We start from the raw sequence: 13725 nt of genomic DNA, 5'->3' as shown, positions 1-13725 counted from the left end.
CTTGAATATATTACTTAACTTTTATACATCTCTGTAGTCAAATGGCGTAATAACATCTACTTACTTGCCCTCCCACATAAGACTGTTAGGGCTAATGAGAGAATATATGTGAAAGTACTTTAAAGTGAAAAGCATTAAGATGCCTGGGATTGTTATTGTAATACTGTGGAATTCAAGGTAATTAGCACTAAAAAGACTTAATATGGATAAATTTATCATCAAAAGAAATCTTTCACTGAGATACAAAATAAGAAAACTTGGGGAATGATTATTAGAGGCTTATCATCTTTACACATACACATTTGTTTGAATATAAATCCCAAATGAAAAGATTATTTTTTACCTAAAATTCTAACAGGATTTTGACAATTCAGAGTCTATGATGAGGACAGCAAACAATACACAGAAGTTTTCAGCAATTATTCTTTTTCCTAAACAGCATAGAGCTAATTTTATTTGACCCTTCCTGCTGTACATTTTAAGTGAAGTGATCTGAACCCACCCTAGAATTATCTGTATTTGTGACATCATTGTCTTTGCCAGGAAACTATGAAAAGTCTTTTTAATCACGGTGATTAAGTAATCATATTCCCTTATCCACAGAGGGATGTATTTAAAATCTTAGAGAACTATCACTGAATAATGGCATTTAATATTTCATCACTAATTCAAATCAAATGATAGAGATGGATAGGCTAGTCAGGAATTATGTCAAAGAACTCTTGAAATACACAGGGTTAATTTTTTGTTAGGTTGAATCTCCTAGCACAGCCACTGGGCTATCAAACGGGACCACAGATCACCTAAACTCACAACAGGGCCTTTCCGGAGGGTCTAAAATCTGCAGTAGATCGCTAAGACTTTAAAACAGCATATTACACCAATCTGCAACCACACCATGGCGAAATTACGGTGGTCTAAGAATGTAGTAAAGAAGATAGATGTTGATCACAGTACTCTGTACATTTCTGATTCTTGTTCTTATCAATTCTTAAGATTAAAAAATAATAAAATAATATAGGTAGTAAACTGACTCTGAAAACATTTTCGGTAAATGCCAGCCAAAGTCAACACAAGCTCAAATGTCATTTGGTTTATCCAAGTCCCTGTTCAGAGATATGAAGCGATTCAAAATTTCTACTCTTACTCAGTCTCCGTAAAGTTAGAAAATTTGCCTAGACATTGGCAAGGAAACAAATCCTTTCTTTCCATCGTATCATTTTACTATTTTTATTCACTTCCTCTATTTCTATAGAAAGAGAGGGGTGTGTGTGTGTGTGCACTCATGTACTTAAAAGCTCTTGGTATTAGAAATTCACTTTCTACTTAGATCTGTTGCAGGACTTAAAGGTGCTCAGCTGAAACCATCCTTGAGTTTGCTAAATATGTTACTTTATTTCTATAAACATTTTGTGTGTGGAGGTTGCTAGAAAATTTATGAACTGGTTATTTTCTGCTTCAATACCAGTGAAGTAGATTGCTATCATGCTCAAAAGGTGACTTCAAGTAATGCTGAAAAGAAAAAAAATCCAATATGAAATCGTATTTGTTTATTGATATATTAGCATGTAATTGCCCAAAGTAGTATCATGTAAATTTTGCATTTACATCCAACTTTAAAGGCTAAGATGGTTCAAACTGATGAAGCACACCCGTAAAGGTATAAAAAGAAAGTATTATGCAAACATTGCAATAAAAATCTCATTATTTTTTTTAACAATATCTGATAGTTTGTGCCTATGTAGATAGACCGTATTTAAGAAGAAAAGAAAAACTTTCTCACCCCAAACTACTAGTTAATTACAGTGTTTAACAATGGAAAGATGACTTTCCCCTCCTTCACCACAAGCTAGTTTCTGTGTATAAAAAGTATCAGTTCTCTCCTTGGCTTGGGTTAAAGCATATATAGTAGGATCAGAAAGAAGATATACTCAACTAATTCTTGAAATGTCAGTCTGAAGCTTTTTTTTTTTTTTTTTTTTACAGAGGGCCAATATTATTTCAAAAGATAAACATGGGGATAGAAAAATCAGATGTCACTTATTTCCAGAAATGGATGCAATCTGCAATCAAGGACACTGCAGTTTTCTCAAATGCCTCCGAGCCCTCTAGAATTTATTGACTCTAGAATTTGTGACAGCTCTGACATATTGTCATTGATAGCTAAGTAAGGAAAGCAAATGTGTTTTCTTTCCTGGTAAAAATAAAAGGATTACATGCTAAAATCCTTTTGCTAAGTTCTACACTGATGTTTTGGGTATTCGGGAATTATCCTAGAGGACTAGCTGGAAGAGCATAATTTCCTTCTCTTTAGTGCCTAGGACTGAGGCTGATGGAATTAGGAGTATTTTTTCATGATGTTGATTAAAATTGAAACAGTTATGAGAATGCTGTTTCCTGGAAGGTGAAATATATATGTAATTGTACATTTGTCAAAACCCATAGAATGCACATCAAGAATCCTAATGTAAACTATGGACTTCGGATGATAATGTTGTGTCAATGCAGGTTAATCAACTGTAACACATGTACCACTCTGATTCAGGATGTTGATAGTGGGAGAAGCTGTGTGTATGAGGTCAGGCGGTATATGGGAACTCTCTGTACTTTCCCCTCAACTTTGCTGTGGACCTAAAATGGCTCTAAAAGATACAGTCTGTTATTTTTTTTAAATGATGGGAACATGACCAAGATGAGAATATTATTGGAAGTAATATTTTTTATCACTAAGAAATTGTATTAAAATTTTTCATATATTTTAAACCTCATTAATAGATATTAAATGTTATTATTTCATAAAATAATTCATTAGGCTTTAAAAATTAAATTCTTAATATGTAATAAAGTAAATTAAATAATTGAATCTTATGGTAATAGAGAGAGATAATGGTGGGAATGTGCTTTCCTTCCTCTTTATCAAAAATTACAGTGAAATGAAGCCAGGCATAAATGAGTACAGATTATGTAATTTCATTTATATGAGCACAAAAGCTGGCAACCCTAGTCTGTGCTGTTCAGAGCTAGGACAGTGACTTCCTAGAGAGATGTGTACTGACTGGAAGAGCACAGTAGGGTTTTGAGGTGCCAGTTGGGGATTTGGGGGTTTGATTGGCTGTTCTGGATACTGAGTTAGGTGTTTTCAGTTTGTAAAAATTCATGGAGCTGTAGACTTATTGCACTTTTCTATATATATGTTATACTTGTTTAAAAGTCAAAAAAAGGCCATAAACATGGTTCTTCATTTCATGAAGTTTTGACTGAAGCAAAGAGGGAATTGAGATGAGGGCATATACATTCTTACATAAGCCTGTGGTTTATATAAGGACAGGCAAGAACGTAAAAGGAAGTTAAGAGAGCTTAAAGGAGCTGGGAGGAATGGCCTTTTGGCTGTATTGTTAAACAGGTTAGAATTTCTCAGTGAGCTAATATAAATCATAGGGACATCTATATAACCTAGACAGCCGGCAAAGAAAAACGTAAGATCGGAGGAAAGTTAGAGCTTTCTTAAGCAGGATTAAGGATTACAAGTAAGGTAGTAATTGATAAATATTCTTCTGGGAGACTTGTACCACATCCCTTTTGCCTGCCAAAATGTGCATTGTCATTTTTATTTGAATTACTTTTTTAAATGATAGGGCTTATGGCTATTAAATAATTCTGTCATGCGGAGGCCCCTTTTCTCTGTTCTGTGGGCATGGACAACTCAAGTGGGCTATGCACTGGTATAACAGTTTCCTCTAGTTCAGCTGCTTGCAAACAATGACCTTCAGCTGAATTTTTTGCACAAGTCATAGCTGTCTCTTTTATAGCTCACGTCTAAGTGAGTTTCCGACAAGTTTCTTAACACAGTAGGTGTATTATATTCCCGTACACATTCCGTGAACACTATTTCAAGCAGCAGCCTCCATCTCTTTACCTATCAGGTCATTTTACTCAAGGCAAAATGGATTAGAATGGGCTTTACGTCCTCTTATTCCTATATCTCACCCTAAAGTGCTAATAAAAAATGAAGGGCTCAGAAGGTGATTAAAAGAGAAGAGAGAAAAAGTGAAAAAAAAGCCTATTCAACCTTGAGAATAGATGAGTTAAGCCTTGAAGAAATAAGAAGTTAATTTCAGACAACACAATATTACTGATTTTAAGAAATTTATCAGATGCTTTGGAATCTAAGGTGTGTAAGGGAACGTATGTGAATGAGTGTGTATTTGGGGGGTATTTATGTGTGTATGTTTGAAACCCAGTAAACATATGCAGAAGATTTACTCTTGTCATGGGGTAGAGGAAAAAATAATAGTTGTCATTCATTGATTATTCACAATTGCCAGGAGTTGTGAATTATCTCATTAAATGCTCATAATAACACTACAAGGTAGGTATGATTATTACTCCCATGCAAAGGTGAGAACATAGAGGTTTATAAAATTTAAGTGGCTTATCCAAGGTCTCTTCACCTAAGTGTGAGAGTTACAACTTTAGTTCATCTCTGTTTCGACTCAAAAGCTCATACTCTTAGCCACTGCTGCTATCTTGATTACTGAATGATCCCAAGAGCAAGTGGAGAAACACTGGCAAGAAAAGAGGACAAAAGAAGAGGAAAAGAAGTTTAATATCTAAAGGAATATGAAGTAAGAAAAAGGAGAAGTGAGAACTGGAAGAGGGACAAAATACAAATAGCACAGTTCAGGTACATAACAAACGTTCAATAAATGTTTGTTGAATGGATGTATATGACATATACAAATAAATGCTATAAATACACTCTATAAGTTTTTAAAAAATTATATTTGATAATTTTCCCTTAACTTAGCTACAAAGGTGTTTATATGGTTCAAAAGAAAAGTTATTTTATAGTCATGTTTTTTTTAATACATTCAAAAGACCAAATTTAATACATTCAAAACCCAAATCCCCAAAGTGTAACAATTAGGCACCTGAATTAAAAATAATTTTCTCATTCATATCCTTCACTTTCAAACTAACTTCTTGATTAAACTTTAATGTAATTATAAGAGTTAATAACCTTAAAGAGAATAATAATCAAGCCTCCACTATAATTTTCGGGTAGATTCTTTCTGAAGCAAAATATCACTAGAAAATAATTACCCTTAATAACATGGGAGCTATTCTAACAAATACTTTCTTTCATTAAAAAAGTACATAATTTTGAAGGAAACAGAAGAAACAGGGAGAGAATGAGCCCCATTTGATCTACCCTAGACTCATCAGATGCCAATATCAGCAGTAATATACTTTGCCATGTACTTTGAGAAGGTTGTAAAAATATTCACGTTTCGGTTCCTTTATCTAAGAAGCTGACACTGCTGGGGAAACCTTGTTGATTGGTGCCCTGGAAGTAGCATCTTTTCCAACTTGTGTCTTGTTTTCAAGCTCTCAGTCCCTTCCCACTCATCTCATCACCTTTATAAGGTGATCCAAGTACTAACTTCATTAATTCTCTATTGATAAAGTATCCTCCACATATAATACAGTATATCACTTATTAAGTACTTTCTATATATTATCACCTTATATTTAGATTTCACAGGAACTCTAAAATGTATATACTATTAACATCCCCATTGTATAGATGAGGAAACAAAGATGTAAAGAGGTTTTGTTACCTGACCAAGATCACAAAGTAGTGAGTGCTGAAACTGGATTCAAACTCTGAGTATAAAGTCTGGGTTTCTGATCACTACGATAAATACAAACCATTAAATGTGAACTCCTGCAGAAACTCCCCACCACCTCAGATCCTCTCTGCTCCTTCATTTCTGTCCCCATCCTTCATCCAAGGCTCACTGCTGCATCCCCCGTTTAAACCCAATGCCCACACTTAACCCACAGTTAGTGAGCCTATGGCACCCCATCTGTTTCTGGGGTTTGCTTATCATTTATCCCTAATTTTTGGCACATGATAAAGTTCATAAATTACAAGAATAAAGAAGGAGTAAAAGAAACCCAGTACAGTGGGTGAAGTTGAGTGGGATCCAAGGAAGAACTAAGGCAACTCCACTGATTTGCCTGAAGCTTCGAAGGATGCTGGCTCCATCTTGGTCCACATATAAGTCTTTATATAGTAAGGGAGGAAGTGAAAGCCCTGGTTCTTCATGACTATAAAAGAAATTAAACTTAGAACAGTATGGAGGTTCCTTAAAAAACTAAAAATAGAACTACCATATGACCCAGCAATCCCACAACTGGGCATATACCCTGAGAAAAGCATAATTCAAAAAGACTCATGTACCACAATGTTCATTGCAGGCTCTATTTACAATAGCCAGGACATGGAATCAACTTAAGAGTCCATCGACAGATGAATGGATGAAGAAGATGTGGCACATATATACAATGGAATATTACTCAGCCATAAAAAGAAAGGAAATTGAGTTATTTGTAGTGAGGTAGGCTGACCTAGAGTCTGTCATACAGAGTAAAGTAAGTCAGAAAGAGAAAAACAACTACTGTACGCTAATACATACATATGGAATCTAAAAAACAAAGGTTCTAATGAACCTAGGGGCAGGACAGGAATAAAGATGCAGATGTCGAGAATGGACTTGAGGACAAGGGGAGGGGGAAGGGTAAGCTGGGACGAAGTGAGAGAGTAGCATTGACATATATACACTACCAAATGTAAAATAGATAGCTAGTGGGAAGCAGCCGCATAGCACAGGGAGATCAGCTCAGTGCTTTGTGTCCACCTAGAGGGGTGGGATAGGTTGGGGGGGAGGCATATGCAAGAGGGAGGGGATATGGGGATATATGTATACATATAGCTGATTCACTTTGTTATACAGCAGAAACTAACACAACATTGTAAAGCAATTATACTCCAATAAAGATTAAAAAAAAAAAACTCCCACAGTTTATCAACTTACTCAGAAAACAAGAGGCCGGTATAATTATTCTGCTAAATTTCATGATGGCCTCATTTGTAGGATTGATATTTTATAAGCAGCCTGAAGTTTCCTTAATCAGAAACTGAAATATTACCTAATTCAAATCAGTCTGTTTATTTATCTCTACAAATTCAATATCGCTACACATGCCGTTCACTTTCTTTTAAATGTAAAAATATTTCCAGGAATTACTTCATGACTTGCAATCCTCTATCATCAAGAATAAATTATATAATGTACTTCCAAATTATTAATAATGATTTTCTAAATTTTATTTCACATACGGTAATTATCAAAAAGAATATTTATCTTTAAGGTTAACATAGAACCACTTCATCACATTTGACTTTGCTTCATCTCTATTTACCAAATAAGTAATATCTAATCACAAGAATATTATGCATCGTAAATTCTACAGTTGACATTTTATGTCAGTTTTTCCATATATTGGCATTTTATGTCTCATTTTCTACTTATAAAGGTGGATAAAACAAAGTAGTGTCAAGCCAATTTCATCAATGGTATATATGCTAAAACATTCTACTCAGGACTCTGTGGTGACCTAAATGGGAAGGGAATCTAAAAAAGAGTGGAGTGGGCTTCCCTGGTGGCACAGTGGTTGAGAGTCCACCTGTCGATGCAGGGGACACAGGTTCATGCCCCGGTCTGGGAAGATCCCACATGCCGCGGAGCGGTTGGGCCCGTGAGCCATGGCCACTGAACCTGCACTTCCGGAGCCTGTGCTCTGTAATGGGAGAGGCACAACAGTGAGAGGCCCGCGTACCACAAAAAAAATATATATATATAAAGTAAAAAATAAATAGATACTTGTTAAAAAAGAGTGGATAATGTATATGTATCACTGATTCACTTTGCTGTACAGCAGAAACTAACACTGAAAAGCAACTAACTAACTGAAAAGCAACTATACTCCAAAAAAGCAACTATACTCCAAAAAAAATTTTTTAAATGAAAACACTAAATAAAAATGACTTATGCACACACAAAAATAATGAATTAGCTCTAGTAATGGGATTGTCACAAACAGTTACAAAGAAAGATCATTTGGGGAAGTAAAGATATGTCTCAAAACCTTCTGGCTTCTAATCAAAGCACAGTGTCTAGAACAGAGCCAGCACTGAAATGATTCTCTGTTCCCTTCCACCCTCTTTCACTTCTTTACATTCCATTTGTACTTTCATTTTCCCATTTCAGGCACTCTTCTCTCCTGGAGATGATTGGAACCGTCTCTTAACTTGTCATCCCTGTCTTCAATCTCTCCCTCCTGTCTGCAAATTGCTGTCATAGTTATTTTTCTAAAACACGAATCCTAGCACTTCACCGTCCTGCTCAGAAAGCTCAGTTCCCTGTGTCACAGTCAAACATCAGAGTTTGGCAGGGATTTCTAACCAGGCCCAAGTTCACGTTGCTGGTCTCATCTCCAGGCTGCTCCCACGTCACTCCTTTGAATTCTTACACCGTGGATGCTCACTCTCTCAGAACGTGTACTCTTGCCTGTCTTCCATCTACTATTAAACTGTTTTGTCTGCCATGAATAGTTTTTCCCATCTTGTCCACCTAAAGAAATGTCACTTTCTATTTGTAATTTAAATCAGATGTCACCTGTTCTCTGTGTTGTATTTTTTGAGCCTCCCTTATGCAGTTTCCTAATCTCAGCCTTATGTTGGGTTTGTACATGCCATGCCCATGCCTCTATCATATCACTTATCAAATTGAATTATTGTTGATAACATGTTTGTGTCTCTCCTCTGTTAAGCTATGACATCTGAAAACTCATAGAACCACATTTTATTAATCTTTGTATTTTTGATGCCTAGCAAAGAGCCCTTTTATTAGATACTTTGTAAGATTCTCAATAAAATGTATGTGGGCTAAAGGAGTGATTCATAAAAAATAAAAATAAACAACTAAAAAAACAACAACAGTAAGAACACTGATAGGCATCTATGTTTTAAAAATATACCTTTATCTTTAAAATAATCCGCAGTGAATATAGAGCTGGAAGAGACCTCAGTGTTGAGAATATTTTAGTATAATCCTTCCAACTAAAAGATGAACCATCTTCTATCTTCTATATTTTCTTTTTTTTTTTTTTTGCTTCTCCTTTTCACCTAACTCTAAAATAAATTCCAAATGGATTATACTCTTATAGGGAGAAATCATGATCACTTGATTTTACTGTAAATTGATAATCAATGAATAAAATTCCTTTCCCACTGAGTTCTAACTCATCTTTATCACATCATAAGTTCACATGTGTGTATATACAAATACATGTACAAACTGATTTATTTATTATTATATATTGATATTTCTGGCTATTTCTATCTGATTCTATTTACCATATGTCTGTTCTGGTAATAGTTCCACGCTGGATTATTATAGATTAACGTTATGCTTAAATGTTAACTGGTAGGAATATTTTTTCTTCAAAATCATTTTAGTTATTTTTACTCATTTATTCTCACAATTAAAATTTTAAATATTATTTCAAATTCCAGAAAATACTCCTTTGTCATTTTGGTTGGAACTATACTAAGCCTGAATACAGATTAATTCAGAAAAGATTAACATGTTTCCTCTAATTAGTTTTTCTGTCTACAAACAAGGGATGTCTCTCAATAAAGTTGTCTTAATATGTCTTTAATATTTTTTGGCTCAATTTATTCAAAGATATTTTCTATATATTTTTGCAAAGAGTCTCATTTCCCATAATTGTCAATGATTTCTAACATTGTATGTAGGAAAGTTCTTAATGTTTTAATATTAATTTTATATTTGATCATCTTAAAGTAAGTACTCCTAGTTTTCAATTTATTGTCTTGAGATCAAATCATTTGAAAATAATCATAATACTTTTTCCATTTTAGTAGTAATCTCTTATTTTTGTTTGTTGTTTTACACATTGGTTAAAATTTATAGAATATTAATAATAGTACTAATAGGACTAACCCATCTCTGTAATAGGAATAACTATAAATATATAACCAGTCATAGGCTGAGAGAGATGTGCTTATCACGTTAAACATTTATTCCATTTCTAGTTTTTTTTGTACTTGTAACAGAAATGAGGGTTATATTTTAATCAAATGCTTTTACAGAATCTTATATTTTTCATTGTCTTATTTGACTTCTTAGTGAATTTGTAACGCATTTCCTAATATTAAGCAGTATTTATTTCTTTTAGATAGTTTTAGATAGTTTAAAGGTACTTTACGTGGAGAAATTTGCTTTAAAACCGTCTGCAGTGTTCAGAGACTCTCAAAATTGGATATTTGGAAAATTTGCAGTAAGTCCCTAAAATCAATAAGGTTTCTAAAGAAAAGAAAGTGCTGCTAAATTCCATCTCTATATCAGTCTCTGTCATCAGGCAAGTGTTTAGGTATGTTTCTTAGAATATTGAGCATTGAAATGGTTAGACCACTACCTCACTGTGAGTTTAGGGAAGCTGCTTCATTCAGGGAATTCAATCACAGCATGAAGGTTTGTTTGCATTAAATAATTCCAACACTGATTCCTCTCTCAGATTCCCACAAATTCTATATGATTTTAATTGTGTCCTCTAGCCTAACAAAAATTCACCCACCGAGAGAAGCAAAGAGATTCAGAGACCACGGCATCACCCCTTTCTCAGGTTTTCACCTCTCTGCTCACTTTGTTTAAACTTTCCCCCTAAGTCAATGATAGAAGTTTCCTAAATGTCCCTTTCACCCATGTCGCTTTCACCCACTGGGAGTGCCTCATGACAACTAAGTTTGTACTTAGTTGATCCTTGCCACTGATAATTTGGAACAGGTCTGACATCCAACCTAAGTTTAGCTAATGAGATTCAAGTTTCCAAGAAGTTAGAACTGGGACCTAAAATACATATATGTTAATCTTAGCACATGTCCTGAACAAACAGCAACTAAATTCTAGAAATGTAGATGGTCTCCTGCTACCTACCCTGCGGACCTAGACGTAGAGAAAACCAATATAAAGAGAACCAAACAAAGCAGACAGAGGCATATTTGGATTTCTGAGAGGTTTTAGTACTTATAACCACGTCTTTTCTTAGACCTTTCTATAGTCTGCCATGGGGTTTCTTGACACACCCTCATAAATCGTTCCTTTTAGCTTAAAGCAAGCTTAAGTTGGTTTCTGTTACCTACAGTCAAACAACCCTGACTAGTATGCCGCTGTGCCTACACTGCCCTGCTCAACTACAGAGAAAGTAAGGAGACATCTCTGGAATTCTGTCCAACACTTTTTCTTTATGGTGCATAAGGTTCTCATGGCAACAGAAAAATCTTTGATTCTATACAAGATGTACAGTATTAATATTTGATTGCCTATAGAACACACCAGAGTAAGGAATTGACATTGCTGCTTAAGTACCTGAAAAATCTGAATTCTTCTTCATTTTATGTTTTTCTTTTGATAAATCTTTGCATTTAAAAAATTTATAGAAATAGCATTTTGTTCAAATGGTAGCAATAAAAATAATCCTAAAAGGCAGGCCTTTGTTTCCCTCCAGCTTCCCAAGTAAAATTTTGTTAAATAACATTGCTTATTAGGCTGTAAGAAAATTCATTCTCTCCTTAGAAATAGGTAAGTTTGCTTCTCTCATGTAATGAAACATATATTCCATTGAATGTCCCCTTATATTTTAGCTGCTTAGGAAGCTCAGAACTTAACGTAGTCCTTCATTCTGGTTACTAAATTTGTTTCTTCCCCCTTCAATGGTTTTGATGGTGTACTTCTACTTGAATAGCCCTATGTGCCTTTTTTTATCAGAAGCAGGCAAGGTATTAATAATAAATGAATACTAACAGTAAGCCAATAATGAAATCAAAAAATTGATAAACAACCTGAAAATTAATCAAATTATATATTCCATGATAATCTGCTTATGCTCAGGTCCCTTACCCTATCATTATAACCGTACTATTATTACCAGCTACTGGGACACAGAAAAACTTCAAGCTATTTGCAAAATAAATCTCCAAGGAGTTCAGAGAGATTCTCTTTTAAGTTCACACACTAAAATTCATGTATTTTCCATGATCCTCATCCAGAGTACACTTACTCTGTATCAGACACAGTTCTATTATGCTTCAGTGGGTTCCTACTGCTTTCAAGATGAAGAACAAATCTTAAGAATGACCTGTAAGACATCTCATGATCTATCTGGTCCTGTCTAGTGCTTTACCCTTGGTCTCTGACCCTCATCTCCAGATTCCAGCTGTCTCTAACTCCCTAGAATAGGGACATATTTCCCTATTATAAACTTTTAGTCCAACACACCTCTTCTTTCAATACTCATTGCAGATTATATAATTACACCCTTGTGTGCTTATTTGATTGATATCTAAGTTCCCCAAGAAACATGTCTGTTTTGACTCTTTTTAACAGTAATATATCTTTAGTACCTATCATAATGCTTACCACATTCTATGTGCTCAATAAATATCTCTTGACTAAGTTAATGAAATTTTATGTGTGTTTCTGTGTCCGTGGTAGATTGAAAGAAGCAAATTATGGAAGGGATCAGTCCAAAAAACAATCACAGCAACAGTAGTCTGATAATGTAGAAGGGGACTATAACTATAAAAAGTGGACAGAAGAACTCAAAAATCATTGGACTCTTGAGGCAAATTGTCTGAATAATCATGAGACATTATGACTTTTTCAGTAGTCTTTAACAGCATCATTATATTACAGTATAGTATAATCATTAAAGTCATCAACGAAGGGCTAGGTCTATGGTTAAGAGAGAAATTGATAATTCAACTTTAGAATACTTTAATCCAGTGTTTCTCTAAAAGACTTCCCTGTCTTCTGGAGATGAGCTTCAGTTAATGAAAAAATATATTCATTTGCATTCCTCTTCCCACTTCTTAGCAATTTAGATAAATAAAGTGCGCCCCAACGTCATGTTAGGGTAAATAACGTATCGTAACACTTGTATTGTAACACTCCTCTTTCGCTCCATTTAATAATTGTAAGAAAATTATTTTCAAATTCCCCTTACTATTTATATTCTTAACAAAAGGAACTATGTCATGTAATGTTTCACCAAAATTCTGGTGAAATTCAAGAGGATACGAATGTAAACCAAATTGTGTCTCATGTTGCCTGAACAAAGCAAAAGAAGTTTCCACTTGAATTCTAAATTGAAGATGACCTTGTGTTTTGAGAAAGGCTGGCAGCTGAGGTCACTGGAGTGTATTATGATGGACAGTGCAACGCCGTGCGTCCTGCTTGGAGGCATGTCCATTGTGTGCATTACAGCCAAACAGAAAGAATTAGACAGCTCAGAGCCTTCTATCATTTCATTTGAAAATAATGGTCAAAGTCATGGGCAGCAACCATTACAACTTTCATGAAAGAACAGCAGAATTCAATAGTTCCATCACTTGAGACAGGCAATTTGGCTATTCTCAGCCAAACACTATGAATCCAGCGTATTCTGTACCAATTTCTTGTGACGCTCACAGAAGCAGCATTTCTGCTTCTGCAGTAGGCAAATCTCATCTACACTTGATTGTATGTAGTTCTACCTCACACGATGCAGCTCACTGCTTCAAATTGACCCAATCATTGAAAGAAATACAATGAAAAAGAAGACGCAGAAACTTAACACGGCACTCTTAGAATGTAAAAATATACAGCAACTCCAAATCATCCACTCTCGTCAAGTCATCTTACTGTTTAAAATGCTTAAAATAGGTTTCAAAACAAAATGTCTACAATTCCTTCTTTAATAACGGCATTAACAAAACATTTTCAAAGAAATCTAATCTGTTGTCAGTGGTTCCAA

General features: G+C 34.7%; 1 protein-coding gene across 1 annotated transcript in view; it reads right to left on the bottom strand.

The window, feature by feature from the left end:
- The window catches only part of GRM8 (glutamate metabotropic receptor 8), a 727865-nt gene that overhangs the window by 254768 nt on the left and 459372 nt on the right, over positions 1-13725 (bottom strand). The gene's annotated exons all lie outside the window — the stretch shown is intronic.

The sequence above is a fragment of the Neophocaena asiaeorientalis genome, unplaced genomic scaffold, assembly GCF_003031525.2.
Source record: "Neophocaena asiaeorientalis asiaeorientalis breed wild unplaced genomic scaffold, Neophocaena_asiaeorientalis_V1.1 scaffold116, whole genome shotgun sequence".
NCBI classification, from domain to species: Eukaryota; Metazoa; Chordata; class Mammalia; order Artiodactyla; family Phocoenidae; genus Neophocaena; species Neophocaena asiaeorientalis.
Note: the sequence above shows the minus strand (reverse complement) of the source record. Positions and strands in the feature narration are given on the sequence as shown.